At 39.7% G+C, this 10,184-nt stretch overlaps 1 pseudogene across 1 annotated transcript; it reads right to left on the bottom strand.

Moving 5' to 3' along the window:
* Positions 1–4,944: 4,944 nt before the first annotated feature.
* Positions 4,945–5,674, bottom strand: LOC308554525 (small ribosomal subunit protein eS1 pseudogene; annotated as a pseudogene). Its single transcript has one exon. The product of its transcript is annotated as a small ribosomal subunit protein eS1 pseudogene (transcript).
* Positions 5,675–10,184: the final 4,510 nt, after the last annotated feature.

The raw sequence follows: 10,184 nt of genomic DNA, 5'->3' as shown, positions 1-10,184 counted from the left end.
GAAGAAGGGCCCCAGATGTCGATGGTAGGAGGGGCCGTGTAGCCCAGTAGCAGAGTCACACCTACCTGCCTTTCAAGGTCCACAATTTATTGGCTTTGTGACTTGGCCAAGTCATATTTCTCTGAACCTCAGTCTTTCCATTGGTAAAATGCAATTAATAATCCTTACGTCACATGGTTTTTGCAAGGATTAAATGGCATTGCTTCTGGAAGAGTCCCAGGCTGTGATGAAATCCCTGAATGTGGTAGCTATTTTTTATTGTTAATATGGAGCAAAGATAACCAGATTTTATACTCCCTCCTCTTGGCCTATACATATGTTCTAGGGGTGATATTCTCCCAAACAGCCCCTCTCCCTGGCTTTTGTGAAAGACTACTGCCGAGCATCCCAAAATCACACACTCTTCAGGTCTGGCAGGCAGGTGCTGTTAACGAGTGAAGTGGTCTTGTCAGAGTCTGAATCGAAGCACAGCCCCGTGGGTGTCTAAAGGGACAGCCCTTCTCTGTCCCAGCCAGCTACTGCCATGCAGTAAATCCATTTTTTCCAAATTTCCACAAGAACCTAGAATTATAGATTTTTATGTGAACTCATTCAATTTTTAAATGCTGGTAACTAATTTCAGTTAAACAAACAAACAAGCAAACAAGCAAAAAATACTGCATGAGCCAATGCAAAACCTCTGCCTGTCACAAGTTAGTTACCTCTGGCCTAAATTCATTAAAGTGGTTATAGCAGGAGTCCCTGAAGGGTAGAGAAACGAGAGTAGTAAGGGAAGAAGTAAAGAATGCCGAAAACTGGGAAGGAGAGGGGGACCCACATTTCACTTCCTGGCAGAACCTTTGGGAGGGGACAGAAATAGGTACTGGCCCCATGAGGTCAGTAGGGAAGTGAGACCTTAGGCCCTAATTTACCATCGTTCGCACAGGTTCTTATGCCCCTAATTTGACACAGAATTCGCAGACTCACTAGACTACAAGGGGCCACGGGGGCTTGGATGATAGCTCATCAGTGACCAGCCTGGGCAAAACCTTGCAAGGCCTCCCCTAATATTTGCTCCATCGCAGAACCCCAGCACCTTTGACCAACACTTAGTGTGTTGGGGTGTGGGGAGGAAGCCCCAGTGATGACTGAGATTGAATTGCCTGTTGCCTGGCAGAAGGCACTCGGGGTTGAATTTAAGAGTCTAAAGAAAAGCAGCATTTCTTGCACTCCCTCCTTTGTGGCCTGAGCTTCATGGGGTTACCTTAGGCTGGGATGAGCTCTGAGCCACCCCGTCACGGGGTGTGTCACAGCGGCTCTCTCTGAGGCAAGGCACAGAGTAGAGGGGGTGAGAATGCCCTCCACTCCACAGAGACCAGACAGAGCTGGGGACAGTTCTGGAACTGTGGGCAAGGGCTGCAGGCCGTCAGAAAAGCCTGCTTTGCTGCTTTGGAAAGGCTCTGATGTTTGCAGAGTGCCTGCCTACCAGAGACAGAGACTTTTGAGAGGACTTCGTTTTAGGGATAGAAGACAGAACAGACAGTAGATGCTAAAATGAAAGCCCCACCACTGTAACACTGTGACATTGAGAAACTCTAGGTGACATTGTGTGGCTTTCACTCACCTATTATGTAATATCTGATGTGTGTCGATTTATTTTTTTCCTTTAAAAGGCTTCCTTTCGAAATACTGAAGCCAATAGTGGAGGGAGAGCTGGTGCCAGCCTACTCAGCTGTCTGGTGGAGAAATTCCCCAGGCTTCTGGGTGAGCCTTTGGCCTGTAGAGGTCTGACCTCACGAAATGGAAACACGAGTTTTCTGTAGGACAAGATTCCTCTGGCCCAACGGTTCTATTTCGTGCTGATATTCCAAGTACACCCAAAGGGTATAAAACTCTTTCCTACCTCTATGGTATAAAACAAAAATTATAGCAACAGACAATTAAAAAACAACAACAACAAAAAACACCTTCCCTTGAATTCAAGAAAAGCTCTAATTATATGGCCTGGATTCAGAGAAAATAGAAGTCTCTCTCGATTTCTCCCTCACCTCCCTCAGCCAGCAAGCTTAGCTGCACATTTTGGCAAGTGGTATAGCGAAGGGAAGCCTTTATGCCTCGACGGCTGCCTACGTCACAAAACCATCTTTCCCAAGTTATTGCTTGTGTTTGTGATATCAACATAATACTTTTTATTTGCATAAATGTGTACACTTCCAAGCAGGTTCTAGCAAGTAACAGGCAATGGAATGTTGACTGTGGACTTTGTTTCCTTGGAGTCATCATGCATGACCCAAAGGATGAGAAAGACGTGTCACATTTCCCTAATTAGAAAGAGTACCTAAGGCCACTAAGGCCCGGACTCATCTCCCAGGCTTTGTAAGAGATGATGGCGCTGACTTTACTACCTACGGCCACCGGCCCAGCACACATCTAACACTATATTCTAAGATGATAAGCCTGAAGTTCTTCCTACTGTAGAGGGCCACAGGCTCCCCCTCTGCACCCCAAGCTGAGTAAAAGGGAGTGGATCCCAAGGGACCTCCAAGAGGACAGGCCACCAGGTGAGGAGACTGCAGCAGCAAGATGCTGTGGAGTACAGAATCCACGATGGAAACACCCAGTCTCAGAAGCAGTTGATGAGCAGTAAAAAGTAGCCGAGTTAGGCAGGTCTCCCAGCACAGAATCTATTACATTAGGAAGCCCACCACCGCCATCCCACCCCCATGCCACTCCCACCAACATTGCTCGAAGAAATAATTCACATGTGTGTTTCAGGAGAGGCTCAGTATTTAGCTGGGAACCACTCAGAGTGCACTAGAGACTGGCGGATCCTGAACAGAGAAAGAGCAGCAGACAAGAGAGGCCCACATCTACCCCTGCTAAGGTAGGGCTATTCGCAGTCTTCCTCCACCTCTGACCCCAATTCTTTGGAGGAGCAGGGGTCCCCAAAAAGAGGAGAGGTAATGAAAAAGTTGATCCCATTTGTCTCCTAATCTAAAGCTCTTATGTGGAAGCTTTGCTGGAACGGGGTGGGGGTGGGAAGAGATGAGATTTCAAATAGAAAGGAGGTGAATTTTAAATTGGATTAAGTTGGCCTGAACTAATCAGAAATCTATGGAATCCGACTAAGCTGTCATAAAGGGATGGGAGGAGACTCAATGGAGCGCAGTGGAAAGCAGTAATTGGAGAATGGAAGCATTTCCTATTTGTACTGACCCAAGTTCAGACTGTTGAACAAACCAGTTATTTATTATTAATAATAATAGTGATGTCCTATTGACTTCTGATCTTTCCAGCAACACTGGAGAGTAAAGCAGGGATTGTATCACTTTTTAGGAGAGGGGAAAATCTGAAGTTGGAGAACTTGAGCTCAGGTCTTCTGAGTGCTTGTGGTAAACTACCCCAGTGATTCTCAAGCTGGGGTACACATATGACCACTGGTTTAGTCAACGGTAGGAGATTAAAACATTGTCTCTATATTAAAACAAACATGAAGCAATATGGATACAATAGACAGCATGATTTTTAAAGGTAAAACATAACCCTTCAAAGAACTTTGTTTTGGGCTACATCTTCAGCCTTCACCCCACCCAAACCCAACTCATGTCACCCTCCTCTCCAGTTAAGGGGTCACTTCATGGACCCTTTGTAGAGCTCCTCACTTATATTCTTGAGCCAGATTGACCTTAAAAACTTTGCAATAGTGATAGGAGGAAATACAATGCCTAAGGGGAAGTAATGTTTTACTTCTACATAACGCTCCATGGGATTGGAAAATATTAAAATTATTCTAATTATGTGTTGTAACTGTCATTTCTATATAGAAAATGAAGGTCTTAGGAAGAAAGTTGACTTCTATATTCTGGTTACTCCCAATTTCAGTGGTGGAGCATTTAGCTGAGAGGCACTCCTAGGGTTGTTGAGTGTGATAACAGAATGTTAGTATATGTTACAAATTATTAGAAATGTTAATTGCTTTTTTATCATAAAAATGATTAATGTCCCAGATAAGAGTATAATACAAAGTAAAAAGCAGTGCACTTTTTTTTAAGTTTTTGACTAAGAATCTACAATGTCAACATTGACTGGCTTACTCTGACATTAACCAGAAATATATAATCTTCTAACAATCAGTGAATGTAAATTCCCCTAAGTTAGAGAACATGTCTATTTTGTTCATTACCATATCCCTAGTGACCTGAAAAGTACCTTGAGTAAGTTTGTAGTAGAGGCTCAATAGATTCTTGTTAAATAAGTAAAATTAAATTTACAACAGTGTTAGAATTATATCCGCACCAGTGATAGAAAGTAATAGAGACATAATTGTTACATGTGTAGAGAACAAAAGTGAAGACATAATTTAGTGCAGATCAAGAAATGTAGCTTCAAGATTGTCTTGTTCAGACCCACCAGCCATTCTCTGATATGTAAAGAAATACTTTGTAATCTATTTAATTTCAGAAACTTCTTAACAATACAAAAATAAATGATTTATTGGACTGAAGGAGAAAAGGAAGATTTGTGGTGATGCTTTGAGAAAAGGCTCAAGATTAAGATGACTATAAGCAAATGATTTTGCAGGTATATTGGGGAAGAGAGTCAGTGGGATAATCTTGAAAAATATGATTATCCTACAAGAGTTAAAGAGAGAAAGAGGAAAAATTAAAGGAAAAGAAGAGAAATATAGTATTAAGCATCTATACTTCATTAGCGCTCTCATTTACAGTGCCACAGGTAGCCTGACAATCAAAGAGGATTACTTTATTAGGGAATGAGAAGGTTACTTAAAATAAGAAAGAAAGAAATGTTTAAAAATCCATACATCTGCAAAATTTAAACCAATACTCATAGATACAGTCAGAGGTATTTTCTAAATATGTTTTTTAAAGTATGCATTTTCAGCCAGTTCTAATGATTTTTTTAACAAATAGAGTTTTTTATTTGTCACCATTAAAAATCTGAATTTTAAACAGATTCTTGGACTGGGGGCTCATATCCATCAGCTAGTTTATCTTTTAGTACTTGTCTCATCCCAGTAGCTTTTCCAGAACTGCTTCCTTCACCATAAAGCTCCACGAGTTTCCCCAGTTCAAACTTGGGCTTCTTCAGCATTTTGACTTTCCTAATAGAGACATCATAGGGCTAATAAATTGAATGGCAAGCCTTTTCTGTCTTTTCCAATGCAATCTGGAATCCATTTATTGACCACTTCTTTCAAGTTACTTGTTTGCCCCTCTTGGGTCATGATTTCCATCATCTTCTTCTGGACTTGGTGAACCTGTTGAGGCTGAGCATAAGAGGTCTTCCTAATCTGATGGTTGCATTTTTTAGTAAAACCAACACAGAATAGATGAAACAAATAACCATCGGTAGTCTTGATATCAACATGAGCTTCAGTCATGGTCTGCCATTTTTTGACCATGGAGCAATTTTTGTTACGGGTAAGATCCATGCCATGGAAATTAGGCAGTTTTTGCCCTGAACATCCTCAGTAATTAGCTTGAATTTTCTAAATTCAGCTTCATCATTCTGCAGATCAGCTGGGCTCACTTCAAAAACACGACCTTTGAGACCATCAGATGCGATCATAGTGCCTTGAGTTCTTATGACTAGTGTTTTTCCAATATTGCTTATATTTGAAGATAGCTGTTGCTTTCACATAATGCCAATCTTCATTAGAAAATGGATCAACCATCCAGGCAGAATTTATTAACTAACTGGTTTTTGTTATGTCTAGCAGGGAATTTAAAACAAATTGATGTCTACTCAGCAGGGTGAAGTTAAAAAGACATTGTATTACTTGTTTGCTATTTTTTTCTTATTGGGAATTTTAACATTGTTTTAATACAGTGCATCCCAAATTCTTGTTTAAATTAACAAGTTATTATGTTAATAGCACAAGTCCAATGAAGTAAAATCTATTAATTAAGTTCCAGGAGATAGGGACCTTGTTTGTTCAACTCTCTATCCCCAAGGAATAGTGCTTGGTACAATAGACATTCAGTAAATATTTGTGGAATGAATGGACAGAACTATAATGGATTTTAGCCAATAGATGGACTCTGCACCTAACAAGATATGATATGTTTGACTAACATCCTCTATTATAAATTTATCAAAATATTAAACATTTTCTTGTAATATTAATTTCTTTAAAATAAAATGCTATAATATTCATGTTGATATATTTGGCTAGCAGGTTTCTATTTTTGTCAAACTTTATTCTTCAATTTTTTTAAAATGTAGAAATCAGAAGTTTTCAAGGACTTTCTCCTATTTCTTCCCTGGACCAAAATAGAACCATAAAATTCCCAGGAGTTTCTTCAGATTTCAAATACCCAAATTTACCTCGCTGTCTATCTTGGAAAATTTACCTCTGCACTTAATTAGAGGAACTGAATACATTTATCATATATCTATGTTCAGTCCAGTTCACTGGTGATTTTTTTTTAAATTAAAGTAAGCTTCGAAGTTTAGGACAACTGAGCAGACACTCTAGGCCTTGAGTTTGCTTCCATTTAAAAAGTATTAAATGGTGCAACAAATGCACTGGGCCCAATTATCATCCCATCTAAGCAGGTAACTTACCACTTCTAAGAGCAGAGCTGAGGAGGGCTCGCCTCACACACGTGGTCAGGTTTCTTTTCTTCTTGTCCTTTTATCTAAAGTGTTTCTGCCTAGATCAATGAGCTTTCTCTCTCCCAAACCTGGTTCTCATGAGTGTGGCTGCCTAATGTTAGCATTTTGACATGAAAAGGTGGAACCTCATAGCAGTTCCTTGTATTCATTAACTTTAAATCCATTTAAATCAAGCAACGTGCTTTAATCTCGTACCCAGTAATCAAAGTTATTTCATACTCTCTTTTTCTCCCAGTCCCTTCAAACCAACCATGGCTGGATTCCAAGATATATTATTTATTTTGGTCAAAATTTCACTCATTGAAATATTTTGTTTATGAGTCCTTCCCCCCCCCCCAAAAAAACCATTCTTATTGGATTAAAATGTTTTAAATTTTTGAAAATAGAACCTACAAATTGTCTCATATAGTTTGTTTAGATCTTATCACACACTGCTTTCCATTCTAAAATCTCAAACAGAAACATCCACGCACAAAAAGTGTATGGAATTCATTTAATACATTTTCCCTTATTTTAAGAGCTTTCTATTTTGGTATAACTATTTCTTTTTCCTACTTTCCTGTGCAAGCAGAATAGAAATCAATTTAAATTTAGATGATCAATTATATCCTCTGGGGTCACATGCTATCATAATGTGTAGGAATGTATGAATCTAGCAAATTAAATATAACTAAATAATGGAGAATGGATGGCAAAGTGCCTATAGATCTGTAGTCTGCAAAATAAATACTGCTGAGTTTAATGGAGAAAAAGTAGAAACCCCCAAATAAGCATCTTTGAAGGGCAGAAGCTTTCTATCAAAATGTAGCACAGGTTTCCCCAAATTATTTTGGCACCCAAGTAATCTTCATGAACATCACTTTCAATGCAGTTACATTTCTGCTAGAGAGTAATCATGTGCATTATCCTGAATCTGTTTTTATCACCAGCCCCTCTCCCTACACCCTTAAATGTATTGAATCCCTAGACATACCAGCTAAATAAAATATGGAATGATTTCATCAAAGAAGGAAAAAGATGAGTTCTTGTTTTTCAAAGTTGACTTGCTTTTATTTTTCTACTTTTAATGTTGTTTTAAAATAATTCAATACATTTAAAAGAATGAATGAATTATCTGAAAAGGCACCACTTTTAAAAAGCATACAGATTATTTTTGTGATACTATAAATAGTTATTGAAATCTCTCTTGAATGTAATTCTTCAGCCTGATTATATGATACATAAATTATTCACAAAGAGATATATCTTGATCACTTCTTATCAGCATCGATACTTTAAGATTAGATCTCAAGGACATTACAAGTAAAACAGTTAAAGCACAAATTCTCTTATTGAGATTTGCTTTAAGATCATTGGCATTTTATGATTGCTGAAAGCCTTCAGCTCTTGTAACCAAGCATATTATTATGCCATATTTAATGGAACTTTTACAATTCATACTTAAGGTGCTATTTAAGGTAATTCACTTAAATCGATAGTTACAGAGATTAAACAACTTCTCTCAGTTCAGCTCAGATTATGAACCTGTATTTTGAGGAATTCTTTAATATAACTTATGTTGTGAGTGTATTAGTATGCTTCCAGCTGCAAGAATTGAAAAACTTTACCCCAAGTGCTTTACCGAATAAGGAAATGTATGCACTTGGCACTGTAGAAGCAGGGAGGGTTTCAGGGTTGGTGCAGTCCTGCAAATCCCCCATTTATGTCCTGCACTCAGAGTTGTTTCATTCTCAGGTCAGCTTTCCTCTCTGGGGAGAGGCTGTCACAGTTCCAGGCTTCACAACTGCATAAAGTGACTTGCAAAGAAAGAGTGTGTCTGTTCTGGGGTTTTACCCTAACAGCAAGGACTTTTCTTTCCAAGTAGCTGGCATCTCATTGGCTTCCACTGGCTCTCATGCTCCTATCTGAGCAATCCTATGGCCAGGGGAATGCCACAGCTGACTTGCCTGGGCCCTATACCAGAACCAGTCACTGGTGCAAGGGCTTGAGATGACCTATAAACCAACCAGGCCTAGCTCCAAGGCTGGAGAGGAAATCATCTTCCTCCGAAGCACATGGGTTGTAAAGACATAAAAGAGTCCAGCCAGCATGGCTCAGTGGTTGAGCATTGGCCCATGAACCAGGAGGTCATGGTTCAATTCCCGGTCAGGGCACACGCCTGGGTTTTGGGCTTCATCCCCAGTTGGGGGCGTGCAGGAAGCAGCCCATCAGTGACGACTCTCTCATCACTGATGTTTCTCTCTCTTTCTCCCTCTCCCTTCTTCTCTCTAAAATCAATAAAAACATATTTTAAAAGAAAAATAAAAGACATCAAAAAAAGTCAGGGTACAGGTAGGGAGGGAGAAGGGAGTAGCTCTATCAATGCTTAGCAGAGTATAGTAAAGCTGTTTTGGTGGGTTTTTTTTGAAGCAGATAGCTGTCTATGATGTTCATCTAAATATTCAATAAAAGGCAAAGAAATATTATACAGCAGTAATTATCAAAGTGTGTGTATGTGTGTGGAGGGGAGGGTATTAGGAGCATTTAGGAGTATTTTTATCCAAGTAAAATCCCCCTTCCCACTCTGATTTGCACCTGTATGAGGCTTGCTTTTTTATCCCCTTAAAAATTAGTTCTCTTAGGAGCCATGTGGATCTGGTGGGTGATGGGGTTAAAAAGATTGAGAACCATAGCCATAGAGAAAGCTTTATAATCGAGGGGCCCAAAACAAATGGTTGTAAAGGAATAAAAGAAGGTATCTTCTTATTGAAATTTCAACCTGGTGTCAACCGCTTTCACTTGCTGTTTTGGTTTCACAATCCTGTGAGAAAAACTACTGTATTGTTTTTTTCTAATCTCTTCAAGGAAAAAAAAAAGATTTCACTAACCTAGTACTAAGGAAATCAACCAAACTTCATTAAATCAGAAATTCAGTAGGAAAGCATGGAATAAACCCCCAAATTTTAAACAATAGTGGGACAAAGAGAAAGAACAAGCCTGGGAAAAAATTGTGAGTCAGATATGTGCTGGGATTTCCTGGCAGTTTCCAGATCCAAGTCAGAAATGTGTTGTCTACGTGTGTCTGGACTAAGCTTCTGTTTAGCTGCTCCTCTATTAAGATGGTCTTACTAATGTCAAGGTTGGAATTGAAGTAAAAGGGAAAGGGTCCAAAGAGTAACCCCCTGCCCTATGGGTAGTGACCCCCTGCCCTGTGGGTAGTAGATACTTGATATGACAATTTTCAGGAGAACAAAAGGGGAAGGCAGCTCCACCCGGCTCTGTCTCCTTACAGTGGAGAAGGCCTGTGACTCTGGGGACTGGACCAGGTTCCTGGAAGCAAGTTTTGACCACAGTAGTACTGAGAGTGAGGGCTCAGGGCAGAGTTAGAAGTGTCCTTGCTCTGAGGAGCAAACAGCTCAGAGTCAGTAAGACCAATATCTCTGCTTATCTTACACTTTGGAGCAGCATTTCCAAGCAGCATGTCCCTCGTAGATCATGTTCATGATTTTCCCATATCTGCTCACCACTCATGCTATCATCAATACTCTGCTTTCAACATACTTTTTCTTAACTTAAATAAAAAACAT

This window comes from Miniopterus schreibersii (assembly GCF_964146895.1).
Source record: "Miniopterus schreibersii genome assembly, chromosome: 3".
NCBI classification, from domain to species: domain Eukaryota; kingdom Metazoa; phylum Chordata; class Mammalia; order Chiroptera; family Miniopteridae; genus Miniopterus; species Miniopterus schreibersii.
This window is presented reverse-complemented; position numbering and strand designations above follow the sequence as displayed.